Source organism: Amblyomma americanum, chromosome 1, assembly GCF_052857255.1.
Source record: "Amblyomma americanum isolate KBUSLIRL-KWMA chromosome 1, ASM5285725v1, whole genome shotgun sequence".
In the NCBI taxonomy this organism is placed as follows: domain Eukaryota; kingdom Metazoa; phylum Arthropoda; class Arachnida; order Ixodida; family Ixodidae; genus Amblyomma; species Amblyomma americanum.
The window spans coordinates 311,640,642-311,657,145 of record NC_135497.1 but is presented as its reverse complement, the minus strand read 5'-3'; the positions used below and the strand labels follow the sequence as shown (position 1 = coordinate 311,657,145).

The window sequence follows — 16,504 nt, the reverse complement described above, 5'->3', positions numbered from 1 at the left end:
GTCACTGCAGACCGCTCAGCTGCCAGTGCCAATCAGCTTTCACTAATTATTGCGTTAAGCCGGTAAGCTTAGATCTAATAATATTTCTCTCCAAGTTGCATCTAATAGTCCGGATCTGCAGTCACTGTCTGGTCCACAGTTACAGCGCCCGTATACCTGTGCCTAAAGTATCCAAATTGTTCCAGCTGCCACTGTGATGTACGGCTGAATTATTTGCCAGTGGGTCCCAAACGCCTTGCATGTAAGACGCGTTTATTTTCCTGCGGCATTGTTCAACGATGCGTGTATGCACGGACACAGCAGCTGCGTATCATCAACGCTAAAGCGAATTCCTCGTGGCGTGTTTTCTCTGTGACCCTGCAGACAACCGCAATCTGTAGCAGTGCCCAGGCGCTAGTCAGACTACTTACTCAACCAGCTGGCAGAGGCAACAGAACTGTACACCTCGGTCGGACGCCCTCCGAGCGACAGCAGCTTGGCTTACGTGACGATGCGTGGAGCGGAAGGTGATGTCTTGCTTCTCAGCAGATGCGGTGCGAGGGTTGCGTCTTTGGCTGCACCCGAAAACACGAGTGGAGCAAAATTCAGGTGAACGGAAAGCCATAATGAATTCCGGTTCGCAAACGCCAAGAAAAAAACACGCATACATTAAAAGTGGGTAAGCAGGCAGACAGATAAAAGCAGGCGTGCATATGGAATTTGGGATCTTTAAAGACTGCTGATCGATGGGTTCATGTTTAGGAACAAGGAAAAGGAAGTGCTGGTCGATAGTTGTATATAGAGTTTAGTGCATCTCTAGCAGGCATTACTGCGTTATCACATATGCTCTCACAATTGCAACTGCATATTTATAATAAAGGATAGAGCTGAGCCTTAACTGCTCAAATGATTTTGTTAGAAGTGCAAATTATCAAGCAAATAAAAACTGCTGTCACTATCAGCAGCAACTCTAAAAGTATGGAATAAATAATTTGGCGTATACACGACAGATGGACATTCGGTAGCGAGTGAAAATGTTCAGCGCAATGACGCCACCAGAGCGGCGAAAATCACCACGCGGTTGGCGCAGTGTGGCGCCGTGCTTTACGAACGCAGCAGGCACTTTCGTTATCGGCGTGTTCGTAACCACAGCGACGAGCGTTGCTATGGGATCAAGTGGAGGAGTCAAGATGAATATCTGGTTCTCCTCAATTACATCATCGATTTCTCGTCCGCCTTTTCTGAGCTTGGCACTTTCGCAGCTCGAGCGCACTGAAACCTTCGCCTAATGGCTTACTCACAGAGGGCAAGCGTCAATTACACTGCCACAAAAACAGCTGGAGATAGCGCGCATAATGCTCCACGACAAGTTCAGTTGTCAGTAACGCCACGTCTAAAATACGAAATGATTATCACACCACAATTATGCGACATTAAACTATTGGTCCGAAGGTAAGTTGATAACAACCAGGAAAAGAGCAGTCGTCCCCAGTCAACCGATTCGAATAAGCAACCATGGCCACAGTGACGTTTTTTTTCCTGTGATGAAGTTTTTAGTTGTTAGTGCTCTCCGGGAGGCATCGTCTTGTTTCCTGAGATGCAACAAGACAGTACTGTGAGGACTTCCCGTCCAGAAGGCACACTAAATGGGGCACAGCAAAACTCCGTCGACGATCGCTTTTCTCTTTTGTTTTGTCCTTCACTTGTATGTATCAAGAATAGTAGAGACCTGAGACAGCGTTTCACACTGCACGAGTCACGATAAAGTAGCGCGCGTTAGCACGCCTGACTTGGTATTCTCGCACAGGCCACTAGTTGGCCAGGAATATTCTGGATTTGGGAACTGTGAGCGCAATGCACCACTGTTCACGTTTCAAACTCGGCAGCATCGAATAATCTTTTTCCGCGTTAGCTTTTAGCGCTATGGCTCCGTTCATGCAGCGTCGTTGTCCTTGTCGAAAAGCAGAATGTGCTGACGTCATGGATGCGTCATTGCAAGGCACCAAGCGGATGGGTCAGATTACTGATCACTAATTGGTCTGAAAACAACGGATGACAGCTGCGGTCTCCGACTCCCTCTGCAGCCCTTTCTACCCTCTCTTTCACTGTATCTGACGTGCTCAATGCCCGTCTTATATCGGGATCATAAATGATCATAGGGATCATAAGGGTTTAATAAACGACGAATAAATGCAACAAGCAGCACAACTCAACAACACGCACTGCCGGAGCCGCCATTGCCACACTAGATTAACCGCAAAGACAGATGCGAGCGATGGGTTTGCAACGAGAGCGCAGCTAGCCCCCTTATGCGCCTGCTATTATTGCTCTAAACGCTGCACATTTCAGATGAGCCCTTATGACGCCGTTGTATTGCATTGTGCAATGAAAACAAGACTTTTATTAGCTTAGTTTTGAAATCACATAAATACCTGTTAAACTGCGGCGACCTAACGCCGTGTAAATCAGCGTTTCTTTCACTCCTTTGCATGATTTGAGTACATTGCGGCAGGGCGAAATTATGGCGGCGAATTCGCAGCTCTCGATTTCGAACTCGACCACGGCGACTGCGCTGGGATGGAGACGAGACGCTAAGGCGCCCATGTGCTGTGCGATGTCGGCGCACATTAAAGATCCCCAGGTGGTCGAAATTATTCCGGAGACCCCACTACGGCACCTCTTTCTTCCTTTCTTCTTTCACTCCCTCCTTTATCCCTTTCCTTACGGCGCGGTTCAGGTGTCCGCCTATATGTGACAGATACTGCGCAATTTCGTTCAATAATATTAATAATAATAATAATAATAATTGGTTTTGGGGGAAAGGAAATGGCGCAGTATCCGTCTCATATATCGTTCGACACGCGCACCGCGCCGTAAGAGAAATGATAAAGGAGGGAGTGAAAGAAGAAAGGAAGAAACAGGTCCGGTAGTGGAGGGCTCCGGAATAATTTCTACCACCTGGGAATCTTTAACGTGCACAGACATCGCACAGCACACGGGCGCCTTAGCATTTTTCCTCCATAAAAACGCAGCCGCCGCGGTCGCGTTCGAACCCGGGAACTCCGGATGAGTAGCCGAGCGCCTTAACCACTGAACCACCTCGGCGGGTGAAAATTTCGTTTCCCCCAAAACCAATTTTTTGGCAACTTTGCAAAATCTGTCAAGAACACCAGAGAATGGGACGTAAAGCACAGTCTAATCCACGGCCGTTTCCGAAGAAACCATGGTCTAGACTGCATGTCGACTTTGGTGGTCCATTTCAAGGACGCTACTTTTTCGTCCTAGTCGATGCCTACTCTAAATGGGTAGAAGTGGTTCCCGTTCTTGCACCTTCAGTGGACGCCACAATTCGATGCCTGCGAACCATATTTTCCACACATGGCATTCCAGACATCATTGTCTCCGACAACGGCACCGCATTCACCAGCGAGAAGTACGCTGATTTCTTGAGCAAGAACGGCATTCGGCGAATTCTGATCACACCATACTACCCAGCATCGAACGGAGCAGTGGAACGCGTCGTGCAAACAATTAAGGGGAAACTCACCATACCACCCAGCATCGGGCGGGGCGGCGGGGCGCGTCGTGCGGGCAATTGAGGGGAAACTCAAGAAGTTTCCCCTTAATTGTTTGCGCGGCGCGTTCCGCTGCTCCGTTCGGTGCTGGGTGATATGGTGGGATCAAGAATGTTCTCCGTCAGGTAGTTACACGCAGTGACCGAACGCTCCGCGAGTTCTACCTTGAACGATTAATAACTGGACGCCCCACTCCAGTTGTAACCAACACAGTGCTGTGCGCGTGTGTGATTTAATTCCTCTAAAATGAACTAATCACGGGCACAACCTGGACACATTTCTTATGGTGTAAATAGTTTGTACATATTACTTCTCCCCCTATCCTCTATTCCTGTCCCCTCACCTCTTTCATTTCATTTCTCCATTCTGCCTGCTGTCCTTTATTTCCGCTGCCCCAGCTCAGGTGCTTCAGTATCGATGGCAGATGCCGGGGCTAGCAAAAATCTTTTCCTTCCTTTTTACTATTATTTTTAATAAAACCACTACCACCACCACACACCACCGCCCGCCGTGGTGGCTCAGTGGTTAGCGCGCTCGGCTACTGATCCGGAGTTCCCGGGTTCGACCCCGACCGCGGCGGCTGCGTTTCGATGGAGGCGAAACGCTAAGGCGCCCGTGTGCTGTTCGATGTCAGTTCACGTTAAAGATCCGCAAGTGGTCGAAATTATTCCGGAGCCCTCCACTACGGCACCTCTTTTTTCCTTTCTTTTTTCACTCCCTCATTTATCCCTTCTCTTACGGCGCGGTTCAGGTGTCCTACGATATATGAGACAGATACTGCACCCTGTCCTTTGCCCAAAAATCAATGTTATTATTATTAAACACCCCACCGTGATGGCTCAGTGGCTTGGGCGCTCGGCTACCGATCGTTACTGGGTTCGAACCCGACTGCAGCGACTGCGCTTCAATGGAGGCGAAACGCTAAGGCGCCCGTGTGCTGTGCGATGTCAGTGCACGTTAAAGATCCCCCTGTGTCCAAATTATTCCGGAGCCCTCTACTACGGCAGCTCTTTCTTCCTTTCTTCTTTCACTCCCTCCTTTATCCCTTCCCTTACGCCACGGTTCAGGTGTCCTCCGACATGTGAGACAGAAAGTGTGCCATTTTTCTTTCTCCAAAAACCTACTTTCATTTGCATTTCTGCCATTGGCGGCACATTTCCATTGCTCGGGTTCGAAGCCGACCGTGGCGGCTGCGTTTTTATGGTGGGAAAACGCTAAGGCGCCCGTGTGCTGTGTGATGTCAGTGCACGTTAAAGATCCCCAGGTGGTCGAAATTATTCCGGAGCCCTCCACTACGGCCCCTCTTCCTTTCTTTCTTTCTTTCTTTCTTTCTTTCTTTCTTTCTTTCTTTCTTTTTCTTTCTTTCTTTCTTTCTTTCTTTCTTGCTTTCTTTCTTTCTGTCTTTCTTTCTTTCTTTCTTTCTTCTTTCACTCCCTCCTTTATTCCTTCTCTTAGGCCTTGATTCAGGTGCCCAACAATATACGAGACAGCTACTGCGCCATTTCCTTTCCCCAAAACAAATTATTATTATTGGCGGCACATTGTATACATGGTGAAAGGTCAGTTTGACATCACTCCATATTACGAGCGTATCTCGTGTTTATGGCAGCCATTCAAATTACAGGAAGCGGCCATTTCCAGTATGCAGCTGCTTTCCTCAAAATGCAAGTCGAGCTCATTTGTTCTCATCCTACGGCCTGTAGATTCTTTTTCTCATCACAATCATAAATAATTACGAGCCGAGGACCAAAAATAGTGCTGCTGAAAATCTATATTCGACACCACATCAATTTCACGCCGACGCGAGAAGAGCGTCTGTGAATGACAGCGAGTGACGCAAACAGTGACACTGATTCACACACCTGAGAGCCAATCAGAGAGGCAAGATGGCGCCTACAGGCGAATATGAATATCGATATTTGGGCAAATGGATACTTCTATACTAGAGCTGGTGGGTCCTGCTTGTCGTCCGCCTGAACGAGCTGGTGGGACTTTCATGTCGCCCGCCCGAACCTTAACACGCGCCCTGACCGTAGGCAATGAATACAGGGTTTGGAGAAGCAGCCCTGAGGAATATCCCGCAAGTTCATCAAGGCCACTCAGGAGAGAGAAAGCTTAGAATAAAACTCACCCTCCAGGTTGCGGGGGAAGGCTGACGGCTGTGACCGGCTGCGTGCATTTCTGCGCAGGCGCTTCTCGGAGCTTAAGTATCTCTTCGCCTTTGCCACGGAGGTGGTGATGGTCGTCACCAGCGTCTTGTCTTCTATAGGTGCTGCATGGCCACGAGGCGACGAAGCGCTTGGCGAGCTCGGCGTCCGGTGGCTGCCCAGATGGAAGTGCGGCACAGGTTGCTCCGATGGTACTGGTGCTCCGTGGCCCCGAGGCAACGAAGCGCTTTTCGAGCTCGGCGTCCGATGGCTGCCCAGATGGCCGCGCGGTACAGGTTTCTCCGATGGTACCGGTCCTGTGTGGCCCCGAGGCGGCGAAGCGCTTTGCGAGCTCGGCGTCCGGTGGCTGCCCAGATGGAAGCGCGGCACAGGTTTCTCCGATGGTACTGGTGCTCCGTGGCCCCGAGGCAACGAAGCGCTTTTCGAGCTCGGCGTCCGGTGGCTGCCCAGATGGCCGCGCGGCACAGGTTGCTCCGATGGTACTGGTCCTGTGTGGCTCCGAGGCGACGAAGCGCTTTGAGAGCTCGGCGCCCGGTGGCTGCCCAGATGGCCGCGCGGCACAGGTTTCTCCGATGGTACCGGTCCTGTGTGGCCCCGAGGCGACGCGCTTTGCAAGCTCGGCGTTCGGTGGCTGCCAAGATGGAAGCGTGGCACGGACTGCTCCGATGGTACTGGTGCTCCATGGCCCCGAGGCGACGAAGCGCTTTTCGAGCTCGGCGTCCAGTGTCTGCCCAGATGGAAGCGCGGCAAAGGTTGCTCCGATGGTGCTGGTCCTGCGTGGCCCCGAGGGGATGAAGCGCTTTGCGAGCTCGGCGTCCGATGGCTGCCCAGATAAAAGCGCGGCACAGGTTGCGATGTACCGGCAGCTCTCGCTCTCACAGCAGCGGTCAGTTCCTTGACCAAGATCTTCCTGCATCGCGAGTTCGAGTCCAGAACCATTCTAATGGAGTTAAGCAGCGGACTAGGCGGGAGGGACAGTGTGGACGCACCTAGCTAGGCGGTGCCTCATGAAGGAACGGCTGTAAAGAAAAGATGGCGTGCGTTCGATGTCTCGCGCCGCTCGAGCATAGAGAGCTCGAGCAGCCGACTCGAGATGATGATGATGATGATGATGATGATGTCTTCGGGCTTAATAGACATAAACACGGCGAGGGATTGACTCGAGCAGTAGGGAGACCTCGAGACATTTTTTCCTTCTACTTCCGGTTTGTTTTGCGCGCGCGCAAGAGAACATGTCCGAAATATTTCGGGGGCTAGCTCGCGATTAAATCCAGTGCGGGCATTCATTTCACGTCTGCTTCGCGGAACTTGGTGGCGGCGATGTCTGCGGGCTTCTGCCTGGCCACGATAGAAGGCTTTTTTTTAAAGTCAGAACGTCCTTCATTCCAGGTTAACAAAAAAAATGAGCTGCGGTGCAACTACTGCTGAATCTGCTGTGTATCGGGTAAGTAGACGCGGCTTGACCTGTAACCTTGAGTGCGCTCCACACACTTGATAGGCAACGCGCCTACCCTTGCAGGTGACGGTTAAATTAGTGGTTGGTCGCGGGAGGTTGGTCACCCAGTGAACGCCGCAGCTTAGTGGCTTTGCTCGGCTATGCCAGGATATAGACCTCCTGCATGTTTGTAAACAAACGAGGTGGCGCTGCAGTCGCTAGCGGGCTCGTGGTAGGCAAAAGGCCAGGGAGTGTCGTTGCGGAAAGGCGTTGAGCGCGGGTTTTCAAGGGTTGTAGGCGCGTTTTCAGTTTCTGCGAATCACAGCAATGGTTGATGTTTACAACTTAGTAATTTCTTGAAGTACACCAGCTCGCGTTCGCCACGTGCGGCGTATTTAGAGAAATAGATCGCCACTTTGTATTGTATATATGGTTAGTAGTAAACAGAAAGCGTTTTTGGCGTTGATTTCTACGCTAGGCATTGAATAAAATAGGAAATTTTTGACACTCTGCTCTAGCCAGAATAATTTTACTTCGGGACAGTAGTGAGAGAGGATGTGCTGGCGTTCTTTCGGCGGAGCAGACGTGCGCTCACCGTCTGCTGACATACGTAGGTGTCGTGCTGTGCGAAAAGTGGCCCGGGGACAGCGTCGTGTCCCCATTCTCCTCTAGCTGTCCCGCTTAAGCGCTGTTTTTATCCGCAGGATCACGCACCAGGCAGGCCGACTTCTCCCCTTGTTAAACTGGTCGATTTGGTGAAAATTTTTGATTTCAGGAAATATTTTCTTTCTTAGCCCTGGGGTGTTCTATTTCGTGACGAAAAATTATAGCTTAATATTCAGTAGAAATTTATAAAGTACGCTTTCGAGATGCGTGGTCGTCGAAAATTGTGAGGTAATTTCTTTGAGGCTTTCTTTGAGTTCAGGGCCGCATTTCTTTGACCAAAGCGCAAGCGAAGAGGCCAAAAACGAGGAAGTAAACGTTAAGGTTCGTTTTCTGACCTTTCACATTTTCTGCGATTGACATCACTCACACCTTCGTAATTTCGTAACGCATGAAAATAGAATGATTCTATTTGTTGCAAACAATTCCTGAGACGTTGAGGAGTGTAATTTATCTCTCGATTTTTTTTCCTACACGTGCAGTATTATGTTCGTTATTTTTGTAAGAAACGTTTTCACGTAACTACGCATGCATAAGTACATGATCATCTAAAAAAAGAAGTAATAGCGTCATATGCAGAACAGGGCTTTGTGAACATGCTGGCATAAAAAATTTGCGCACTTTCTACTCAATTATTTAAGACCTTGAGGTGACTCGACGAGGGTGTTAATTATAATTACCCAAGAACTGCACCAGGTATAGCTAAAAATAAAAGACATTACTGAAACTAGCGTAGCGATTTCATATTTGCACCAAATTTAGTTTCATATCGCGTGCATAAATAACGAAAACACTTTTCATTGCCGCGCCCCCTCTAAATCTCGACACGTCTGTTAGTATCACGCCTGCGGCTGCTTCTTTCCAAACAACCTTCGCGGTCATGGACTGCATCATGAAACATGACACATGCATGATGCAATGAAAAAGCATGCGGCTTTTAGCACACTTAAGGTACGCTATTCTAAGCATGCCAACGTGGCCGCGCATGAACTTGCCAGATTTCTTTCTACTCGAATCAAATAATTACGTCGGTCATATTAAGAAACACTTTCAAGTAAATATCAAATGCCATAAAACGTGCCATTAAAACATGCTGTGCTATTAACAAAAGAACGCATTCCTTGGGGGCGAGTGAACCTGCCGGCGGGGGCCCCGTGCACACCGGCTCAGGTGATAAATGCGTGCGCAGCTACATACGTGCTTTTTTTCTTGCGCAGTTATAAGCGTGCTATGCTGATGTTCAGGTGAATGAACGCAGTAACTTACATGCTGTTAAGTACATTGAGTGGCAGTGCCGATCGACTCCCAGACTTCGCGCTTTACTACCGCGGCCCATTCCCCGTTAGCCAGTTTACTAATGCGGTATTTATCGCGAGAAGCCTATCGGGGCTAACTTAAATTTCCTTTTATGCTACTACGTGGATCGAACAGTGACGCAGCTGATCAATACATGCTGCTTCTGCAGTGCTCAGGCATGATGCAGCCGCCGGTAGCTGCAGCAGCTGCGGTAGGCATCGGCTGGCGGTAGCTGTTTTGCCTACCATGCGAAAGTCGCTGCTGACATCAGCGCCACCGCATCTTCGGGACGTCGCGGGGTGAAGGAGGTCCATACGTAGCGAATGCTAAGGCACAGCATGATTAGCCTTGGTTAATCTTGATTGCAAGTCCAGGTTTGTCTGTTGTCTAGCTATGTTGTTGTCGCATTAAAGGCGACACAACTGTGGTTGGGGCGCACGCGAGCTCTCCTTTTCACTCCGACAGATTATCAGGCATGCAACGCAGCTGGCGAAGCGAGCGGAGGCGAGCGTAGCGACGAGGAACGCGGTGTGACGTCATACCAAACAGCGGCGGCGGCGAGCCGCGCGGTGTGACGTCATGCCAGATGGCGCGGTGAGCACGCAATGCACAGTAACCATCTCACATATCTCCATGGACACCCGAACCGCGTCGTGAAGGAAGGAATAAAAGAGGGAGGGAAAGAAGATAGAGAAAAGTAAAAATCGAAAGCTGCATTTTGAGACAAGGCGCGTTCTGTGGCTCGGTGCTACTAGTGGCGCATGCGCAGTTGTGACTAGGGAGCGAGAGAGAGAAATGCGCCGCGCCATGTGTCCTCACTGCTCCTCGCGCATGCGCAGCACTGCTCTCCAGGAATCGCGAGAAACTGTTCAACCTGCGGCCAGTAAAGCTTTCGCTTTAACATGAAGATGGAGAAGAGCAAGAAATGCAGATCAAAAGTATACAAAGATTTCTGTGGGAGTTCTAGCAAGGAAGAGGCGGAAACAGAGGAAAGAAGGGATGCTTGCAGTTCCTGGTTTACCATTGCGATGTACGCCGTGGTTTTTTGTGCTAGCACAAAATTCTTGTTTTCAAGTGAGGCTGAAAAAAGATTTGTTGTTGTTGTTGTTGTTAGCCTATCAAAAGATATTTAGAAGCCGAAGAATATTCGACAAGGATGAAGAATGCGGTCAAGATCCAATGCGCACAATTTCAGTTCCGCAGCTTCCGACACCTGACGCTTGTTGGCGTGTCCATTGTGGGCGTCGCTGCCACTAACGGCGCTGCAGTCGTCCTTTTCTACACATTTCGCGCGTCGTCTGCTACACCTCCGTAACGACAGGCAGTGCCACGCCCATAGCTGCACGACACTATGGTACACACAATAAGGTTGAAAAGAACATGATAATAAACGAGGAGCGCTTCTACTGTTAATTTTTGTGTCTCATGTGATCCAAGCACTTTAGTTTCTCACTACGTTTTTTCGTCGGTTATAGCACTTTGCACCATTAGATGTAACGACAGCACTGTTTTAGTGTACAAACATCGAGCTGTGCACTGTCATGCCGCGCGCTGATGACACGAACCCCAGGCGCTGCAAAGGAAGGAGATCGACCAGTGCTCTTTAATTTCGTTGGCTGCAACTTCTGAGGAGTTCTGCCTCCAGTGCCTGGACCTTTCTCTTCCTTCTCCCTCGCGGAATTTGACCGTAGTATCTACTCCCATTTATTAAGTGGCTGTCATCGTGAGGTCATGCGAAAAAATGATTATCTGCAGCGTCTTTTCTGTTGCTACTTGTGCAGCCGGACGCAAAGCAGGATGGCACGTGTAACACTCACTTGAAGTAATTAAGTGCACAGATTTCAGCTCAAGGAGGTTTTTCACAGTCACTACGAGCACCTCTCACGCAAAAGCCAGCCTGGAAATCTGATTAGCCTGTCGCAACTGCAACGAGCGAAGCTCCCTTGACAGCAGTCTGTGCACGTTAAAGATCCCCAGGTGGTCAAAATTATTGCGGAGCCCTCCACTACGGCACCTCTTTCTTCCTTTTTTTGTCCCTCCTTTATCCCTTCTCTCATGGCGCAGTTGGGGCGTCCACCGAAATGTGAGAGTTAACGCGCCATTTACTTTCCTCGAAAACCACTTTTGAATTTTTATTCCGATTACTAATCGAAACCTGCACACATTTCTTATGTAAATAGATTGTGTATATTACCTCTAACCATATATCCTCTCTTCCTATCCCCCATCGCCACTTTCATTTCATTTCTTATTCTGTCTGCTATCCTTTATTTCCGCTGCACCAGCTCAGGTGCTTCAGTATCGATGGCAGATGCCGGGGCTAGCAAAAATTTTATCCTTCCATTTTATAAATAATTTATTAAACCACAACCACCACTACTAATTCCGAAGCCCTCTACTACGGCACTTTTTTCTTCCTTTCTTCTTCCACTAACTCCATTACAATGGCGTGGATCGGGTATCCACGGATTTATGTGAGACAGTTACTGCGTCATTTCCTTTGCTCAAATAATAATAATAATAATAATTGGTTTTGGTGGAAAGGAAAATGGCGCAGTATCTGTCTCGTATATCGTTGGACGCCTGAACCGCGCCGTAAGGGAAGAGATAAGGGAGGTAGTGAAAGAAGAAAGAAGGAAGGAAGTTCCGTAGTGGAGGGCTCCGGAATAATTTCGACCACCTGGGGATCTTTAACGTGCACTGACATCGCACAGCACACGAGCGCCTTAGCGTTTTTCCTCCATAAAAACGCATAAAAACGCAGCCGCCTCAAGAACATAATTTTCAATTTTTATTCAGAAGTCCTCCACAAGGGCACCTCTTCTTTTCTTCATTCACTCGCTCCTTTATCCCTTTGCTTAAAGCGCGGTTCGGGTGTCCGGCGACATATGTGAGACAATTACTGCGGCATTTCCTTTGCTCATAGCCAATTTTCATATTTTCGTTTTCAAATTTCAAATGCTTTTAAAATCTTATATAGCGCATAGAAAACATGTTGCTTACTTGGAAATTGTGAAATCCCTTGAAGTAAATAAAACTTCACTCCCTCTCGATCCGAAGTTGACGGTATTGTTAGATCCACGCCGCAAGTCAGATTTAGATACTACGGGCTCGGCCCTAAAATGGTTTGATTCATTAAGAGAGAGAGAGAAAAGTTTTATTGGCGCCAAAAATTGGTCGATTCAACGGGACCCGGGTGTCTTCATGTTGAAGTTCCGAGTCTTCCAGGGGTGGTTGACTGTCCACAAGGAGCATTGGAGGGTGGGCCCAAGGGACGCCAAGTGTTACTGGCTGCCGGACTCATGCAGTAATGAGCAGCTCAGCAGTATGTGGTCGGTGCGGGGCGGGACCATGCAGGACGAACAGAGAGAGGTACGTGAAAGAGGTTAGAGTAATGGTTATGGATAATAAATTGAAGGTGCGGATAGAGGAGTGTGATACTGGTCACTGGGCACGGCACCAACTACCGAAGTTCGCAATTAGGCCTGCGAAATCTCTTCCCTCGTGTCGCCATTCAAGCACAGACTGTTCGACACAACTTATAAGCGCCTCTGAGTACAATGCAGCGCAGATCGCGCGCGTTCCAGACTGACTTGCCCCTGCCGGGGCCCTGCACAATAGCGACCATATTGAGCACGCAGTTGAAAACCCGCCGCTGTGGCTCAGTGGTTAGGCGCTCGGCTACTGATCCGGAGCACCTGGGATTGAACCCGACCGTGGCGGCCGCGTTTCGATGGAGGCGAAACGCCGGGGGCCGGTGTGCTGCGCGATGTCAGTGCACGTTAAAGATCCGCAGCTGGTCGAAATTATCACGGAGCCCTCCACTACGGCACCTCTTTCTGCCTTCTGTTAGTCTCTCCCTTATCCCTTCATTTACGGCGTAGTTCAGGCCTCCATTGAGATATGTGAGACAGTTTGTGCTCCATTTCCTTTCCTCAAGAATTAATTTTCAATTTTTATTCTGAAACCCTCTGCTACGGAGTTTTTTCTTCCTTTCTTTTTTAACTCCCTTTTTTATCCCATTCCCGTACGGCGCGGTTCGTGCGTCCACAGGGATATGTGAGACAGCTACTGCGCTGGTGGGTTAGCTCAGGTTAACACTGTTCGAAAGCGAAAAGCTGCATTTCCCTGGCTCCGTTCGTGGTCGAGTGACTGGCGGTCTTCACGGCAGGCACCGCATCGAACCCACCTATCCTGACGCTGAAAGCTTGACAGTGCACCGGCGTTTTATGCAGGACCCATTTTGATGCCCTGCGCATGCGTTATCGCAGAGGCTCTCCCGCTCCGTACTTCTACAAGTCAAAGACGTACTTCTACAAATCAAAGAAGGAGTTCTAAGTAACGTCCCTAGGGACGAAGAGAACGTAATAATGGCACTGGATACGAAAGGAGCTTTTGACAACGTAAGCCACGGAGCCATTCTGACAGACCTGGACGACCTGAACTGCGGCAGGAGGGTCTTCGGTTACGTCAAAGCTTTCCTCTGAGATAGAACAGCGACGATAGGGCTGGGAGAACTCCGCTCGGAGAAGTTCCACATCCCTAACAAGGGAACTCCCCATGGGTCGGTCATCTCACCTACGCTTTTTAACGTTGCAATGATCAGCCTTGCAAAACAACTTAAGGAAGTCGAAGGAATACACCATGCCAAGTATGCCGACGACATCACCATCTGGACAAATACGGGCTCACTAAAAGAAAAGGAAGAAAGACTACAGGAGGCCGCGACCTGCATAGAGAACTACGTAAAAGCGAGAGGGCTAGCATGCTTCGCCGAAAAATCAGAACTGCTCAGAGTCTGGAGAGGGAAACAAAACCGCACAGACCCGAACAGCGACGAGCTTAGGCTCAACGTCTACTTAGAGGGAAAACCCATACCAGATAAAACACTAATAAGAATCTTGGGCAAGTGGATACAATCAAACCAACGGGTTACACATGCACTTGCTCTACTCAAAGCTTCCACACTACAAGTTGCCCGCATGATCACGCGCGTCTCCCATAAACGCTCGGACATGCGAGAAGACATGCTGAAGCTGGTCAGGAGCTTGGTGATCAGCCGAGTCACCTACAGTCTTCCATACTACAACCCAATCAAAAGCGAAATCCAACAGATTGATGCGAATATACGCAAAGCATACAAACAGCACTCCATCTACCGCAATGTACATCCACAGAGAAGCTTTTAGCACTAGGACTTCATAACAACTTTGAAGAACTGAGAGAGGCACAACACGTCGCCCAGTTGCAGACACTACAGCAGACTCCGTCTGGCAGGGAGCTTCTGCAGAAGTTGGGATGCAACGAACGAATACAAGAAATCCAGCGAACCGCGACTATCCTGGACGGTATTCGTGGCACAATTAGTGACCCCCATCCCCAAGAACATGGACCCCAACCTACATTAAGAACGTAGAAAGGCGAGAGCCGAGTACATCCAAAAATCACTAGCCTCCCAGGCAACAACGGTGTATGTGGACGCAGCCACATACTCCAGAAGGACGGGACAAAACAACCCCAACGCGGTAGCGACTGTGATAAACTCGGACATGCGGGAAATCATCAACGCGTCGCTAAAGGGAGTGCACGTTAGTCGAGGGTGAAGAAGTGGCCGTCGCTCTAGCGGCAGCGGAGGGCTACCGCACTAAGCGATCCTTAACAATACTAACCGACTCTCAAACGGCATGCCGAAAATTCATGTTAGGCAGAATAGGTCACAGAGCGCTCCGCATACTCCGCTGTGGGGACCGACCCAAACAAGGCACAGAAGAAGAAGAACCAATAAAACATACGATAGTATAGACGCCGGGACACGCGGGAGTGGAAGGCAACCAAGCGGTCGACAGGGTAGCTCGAGGCTACACTTTTTACCGAGCTCTCCCCACAAGCGACCTCGAGGAAGCCGAACCTATCCCTAGAGATTACTCGGCAATCTTAAACCACTACAACGGCTGCAAGAAACGGTAACCCCCACCACATAAATCTCTCTCCAGGGAAAACGCCGTCGCCTGGAGGCTGCTACAGACGGGCTCATACACGAATCTAAATACACTCAACAAAATACAACCCACACAATACACAGACAAATGCCCATGGTGCCATGAAACACCCACGCTCTATCACATAACGTGGGCCTTCCAGAAAATAGAGGTGGCACCAAAAATACCAAACCCGAGTGCGGAGCAATGGAAAGGACTGCTCTCCAGCGACCGTCAGGACGTCCAACTTGGGCTGATTCGGCGAGCACAGCTGGCAGCGGCATCCAGCGGAGCCCTGGACTAGTGGCAGACGACCGTTGCTAAGACGGATGACACATCTGACTCCGCTAAATTGCTCACCTACTCTCTAGAACTCAATAAACGTTTTCCTTCCTTCCTTCCCGCTCCACTCGGTCAAGGTGAGTGACGTCACGGAGGGAATAGGCAGCACACCTAATGGTGGCTGCCGATATGTGGCACCGCGGCCGTCGACCACTGAGGACACCGCCGCATCCGACGTGCCGCCGAAACACGGAAACAGCTGAAGAAGTTGCGATAGCGCATGCTTGCGTTGAAACGGAAGCCTATTAGATAATTAGCGATAGCAATACGGCCATCAGTAATTTTGGAAAGGGTACGATCTCGCCGGAAGCGGCAAGAATTCTGGCAAGTAGACGGCTAAACACGAAATTAGCCTAATTTGGACTCCTGTGCACGCGTCCGTTCCTGGCAACAATGCGGTGCACGAGTTAGCCCGGACTATCTACTTCCTGGGAACTGTGGAGCCGCCCGACTGCCTGAACATTGACGAGCGTCTGCGAAATTATACGGAGACTGTCGAAAATTATATGTTACAGAGAAGACTGGTGCCACCACCTGGATAAAAGTGTGAACAATAGGGAGGTAATTGCATGGCGTCGCCTCCAAGCTGAGAACTTCGTAAACTTGTTCTGGGCATATCATGTTCAGAAGATGTGCGACAAAACGATAAGTGGAAGCACTGTCGGGCGAGAGGGACCATTGACCACATAATCTGGGATTGCGCTAGCTCTCCAGGGGCTAAAGCAAATATAAATTGTACAGAAACCTGGGAAGCCCTGCCGCGGAGCAAGGTCCCTGCTTCAGAGCAAAAAGCCATCCGCCTGGCGGAAGAAGCCGCGAGAAGACGAGACTTCTTTGCCTGCTTCTAATCGCGGAGGTCCCGGCCCCCGTCACCCAGGCCTGCGTACCGAGAACGGGGAGTTGGGGGCCTCCTTATCTAGTGGAAAATGAAGTTGCTATCATCATCATCAGGCAGCACACCTGCGCTGGATCTTTTCCTTCTCTCCGCAACGCGGTGATGGAGCGCACATATCTGCCGCTCTCCACGGCAGTCGTCGCATTGATCACACCTAAGCCTTCCACTACGGC

The 16,504-nt window shown here is 49.8% G+C and overlaps 1 pseudogene; it reads right to left on the bottom strand.

The window, feature by feature from the left end:
- Positions 1-16,504, bottom strand: part of LOC144120130 (uncharacterized) — a 114,826-nt pseudogene that overhangs the window by 19,264 nt on the left and 79,058 nt on the right.